This window comes from Phaethon aethereus (genome assembly GCF_964289735.1).
Source record: "Phaethon aethereus genome assembly, chromosome: 9".
NCBI lineage: Eukaryota > Metazoa > Chordata > Aves > Phaethontiformes > Phaethontidae > Phaethon > Phaethon aethereus.
The window spans coordinates 12,192,936-12,197,595 of record NC_138585.1 but is presented as its reverse complement, the minus strand read 5'-3'; positions in this window follow the sequence as shown (position 1 = coordinate 12,197,595).

Below are 4,660 nucleotides of genomic sequence, written 5' to 3'. Positions count from 1 at the left end.
AACTAAACTCTGCAGCTGCATTCTATCACCTCTCTTGAAAAATAATTTTCACTTAGTGGAAGGCATTAAAATACAACTGACTGTCAACACTAAGACCATGCTCACTCCTTCTTCCCTCCCATCCACGTTAAGCATACCCTGGCACAAAGTGGTATCCATTACACGTACCTATCAAGACGAAAACAGATCCTCCAAAGTCTTAAAGCTGAAGATTTGCAGCACAGCCATCTGATCTCAAACATACCAAATTCCAATTACTTGGAAGCTGTTAATTTATAACTGTCCAATTTTTTACGGAGTTGTGTATGTAAAATAAGAATTCTAAGTGCAATATTTATAGTAACTCATTTTAACTCAGCTTTTTCTTTAAAGTTGTTTTATTACATGGATTTCTGCATTATTATCTATGCTTAATAAAATATTTTAAGATTAAATCGTACACTAACTAGTTATTGATTATGTGTGAAGCGGGGCAGGCTAAACAGAGAAACTCTTTTTTGATCATTTACATGCTTTTGGTGGTTTGGATCTTGCACAGTATGACTGACCCTACACTTTCTTGCTGATTTTTCTTCCACTGAAGTCAGTGAATCGTTGATCTGAACAGGAACTGGATTTACTCTTCAAAGAATTAGACAACTGTAAAACAGCGCCATGCTTTTCTCTGCTGATGACTACAGTTAGTAAATGTCACTATTAAGTTCCATAAGGTAATTAGTGAGGAGGAAGGCAGGAATTAATTTAGGGGTGGTAAATTACACAGTTTAAACTTTTGGATCTACTGTGAAAGGATGGACAATAGAGCAACGCTCAGTCTGGCACCAGTAGTGTAAATAGTAGCGTATCTGTCTCATTTATTTCATTCCTATATGCAAAAGGCTGAACAAGTAGCTATTTTGAGGACAAGGGAAGGAACAGACTGGAAGCAGTCAGACAATGATACAGAGATCTTTGTATACTGTTGTATAGTTATTTGTTACTCTGAAACTGAAAGCCTATAAGATGGAGCAATAGAAATGGGTTACAGGTAAAGATTAATACTGAGACGTTGAAGAACATCTTGGTCAAAAGCAGATAGGAAACACATGCTTTTCAAACTGGGTAAAACTTGAACACTAATAAAAATGACATGGATGGAACAGCATCTAGGATCCCTTTAAATACTTGTTTTCCTCCTATATAAATACCATACCAGAGTTCTTTTGATAATCTGCAACCATGGGCAGGAAACTGTAATGAAATGTAATGACAAAACACAGTCCCTATTGGAAGTACTCATTGCTTATTTCAGTGGCGGAATGGGGATTACCATTCCTCTTCAACGATTGATTCCGGTACGTAATGCCAAGAGGTACTGCCACGGTGCGACTCAGTAGCTCAGCAGCATCTGTTCTGAAGACTTAACAGGTAGTGAGGCAGGAGACAAAAGAATCAGAGGGAGGCACAAAGGTACAAAAGGGCTGTGCTGGTAGCTCAGATCAAACAGCTCAAAGCTGTAACCACACTGTACAGATTGCTAGGCCTCTGCCTTACTGACTAAACTTACAGCATTTCTCTAAGGAAATGACAGCAACATTTGTTTGCAAAGTAGATGTAATTTTGTAATTTTTAAACGGTAGTTTTAATTTTCTAGTTTGATTGATTCCTATGCAGAATAAGGGGTTTTATGCACGGTGCTCTCCGCATTTCACAGCGGCAGCCTGGGGAGAAGCAATGCGGAAATCATGCTCGGAACTGTCTTGAACTAAAATAATCCATTTTTATTTATGATATGACCATCTGTCATGCAACTTCTTCAGCGACGCAAGAAGAATCTGGCAGCCTGCTCTTTCTCTCCCAAATGGTAAGTAGGGAAAGCTCCTTCCTGCTCTTTTCAACACTCCCTTTACACCAGTCTCTTTCCCAAATCAAAGCCCTGCAACAGGGGACAGGAGCCAGGACTTAAAAGAAACAGTGTCAGTTTTCTCAGGTAAGAATTGGTTACAAAACATAGGTACGAATTATTACAAGTTTTTAAAAGCAGATGTAGTGACTGTAAACTTCAGACATTTAAAATCCAACCTGCAACCAAGCAGAATCACAGTTATCTAACCACAGTACAATTTCTGAAATAATTCCAATAGAAATAATAATCAAAACCATAGTTTAGCAAGAGCATGAAGCAAGCCGACTTTCAGTAATTAATGCTTTTGACCTTTCTGCTGCAAATGGACGTAGCATGAAAATTTCCATCTCCATTTTTCACTGATCAAGGCAAAGTTAGCTCTAAGACAAAACAGACATTAACATGAAAGAAAAATCAACATTTTCCAGTAGTCTCAAAAAAACCCACTTAGTTCTTTCATGACTTGCACAAAATTTGTACAAAGAAATTCTGAATCCTATAGCCAAGTAAACTCCAGCTTCTCCAAACTGTTCCTTTTTTTTTTTTTTATATCCCAGTTTAAAGAAGTATCACAGACACTTAAGATTTTGTCTCTGTGCATGTCCAGAACTGTTCTGTGAGTGTGCATAAGGGAGATCTCTGAGCCCCAACATTTGTGGACTACTTCTGGAACAGCCAGTATTAAATTGCCAAATGAGAAAGCAACAGCATGTTTAATACACGTGAACTAAGAAAATCTAAATGATAAGACAAGATTGACTAAGTAGTATAAAGCACTCTCTATTGATTAGTAGCCAAGTAGACAGGAAGACCAACAGCTTTCAAAACAAGGCAAAGATGCGAAGTGTCATACAACTAAGGTACTACACAGAACAAACTCCCCTCTCTCTGGTATCTATTGCTTTACGGGTATGTATTTCAGGGACAAATAAAAACTCCAATCCAAACCCATCAAAAGTGCCCTGAAATAAGACAGTTCTTCCTAAGGACACAGCTACACTTTAGTAGAACATGGTGCCACATCACAATGACCTAGCTCTGAGTGACTCTGCTTAACGTATCAAAAGCAATCAGAAATCGCTATATCAGCATGCTGCTTCATCCAGACAAACACACCCAGCTCCCCAAAAGATCTCATCAGAGTGAGCCGAGTGTCAAGCAGCCAACAGTGGATCTAAAATCCAATCTACCTTGTTTGGAACTAGCCCAGGTATCACTTCATGGCACTGCACGAAGCCATTTAAATGAACTTAAAGTTAACAGGATGGTTCCACAAGGGAAAAAGGAAATAACACATTAACACCAGCTGCCTTCCTTAAACTTACTACCTTAACATGACAAAGAAATTACTTTCAATATAGTACCTGATATATAATGTGTTTCAAATATGACTAATATTAATACAACTATATTTTTCAAAGAGCTTTTATTTGTCTGCTTCCTTTCTCGGATATACATAACATAACACGGCACATAGTTTTTGTGTTGGTGTATTATTCAAACATGAGATCTGAGTCCAAATACAAAATTCAGTGATCCTCTTATCTTTGAATACAAGAGGTTAGCTTATATTCACATGAAAAGCCAACAGACTTACCAGAATACCTCTAGACCGTAAGACTTCTGGAAGCAAGAGTACTAAACCCTAGTTCAGATATACATAATTTCACAGTACAGAAAATATATACCTTTACAAGAAAGAGTTTTATAAGAATTCCTTCAAAAAAGTAAATATTCATGAAAGCCTCCACTCTATCAACCTCACAAAAATCAACTGTAGTCAAAGACCACTACGGCTACCTGCGCCTTCTGGACATAAGACCATTTTATGAAGAGCACCATCATAACAGTAAAATTGTCAGTCAATCCTTTAGCTGTCATAAACATACTTATTTCATAATTAAAAATACAGGAATCTCACATTTGTCAATTACGATTTGTCAACTTGAATTATATATAAGCATCTAAAGCGATATAGGACCCCCTAGTACAGAAAATCCACAAAGCCCTTACTGTCCATTGTAAGCAGTCAAATCACTTGTTTTCACAAAACATAGCATTCCTGACACAAAAAAATGTTTAGCTTGGCAACAATTGTCATTAAAAAAAAAAGAAAAAGGAAAAAAGACAAGTTTAAAAGTAGCATATGTAAAATCTGTCTAAAGCAGGCCCTTCTAAATGACATCTGTCCAATGGCCAGGTACCACATCTGTTCTCACAGAAAGAAGTCTACAGTGTTTCACGGGAATTGTTCAGCATTGCAAACAATAGCACTCACATGCTCCACCTCATTTTTGCTAGATCACAGGTTTTAATAGTTCAAATAATTTATCGTCCAGATTTAAAAAACCCAAGATATTAAACATTAAAAGTTCACAGGTTAGTTTTAAAATTCTGTTCCCAATCTTAACGTGTATAGTAAAACGTACTTGCGAGGCACTGCTGAAAAATCCAAGCAGGAACTGATTGTCTTACATATAACCATAAACATTCAAGAAATGGTTGGTCTATTTTGAGTTCCAAATGTCAATGTTCCCATGAATGGGAAGAGTCTTGATGATTTGATTTTCTATATTCTGTAAGTGCTAGTATACAGTCAATGTTAACATACAAAACTTGGCACTAGAACTGCCTCTTTCAGAGCCATACAGTCTTCACATGCACTGTAACCTACAGTCAAACATAATTTCCAACTGTGCTGGAAATGTTCTATTAGTCTATATCTGACTCTTTTATTAAAAATAAACGTAGGCTAGATTTTTGTTTTAAAAAGCC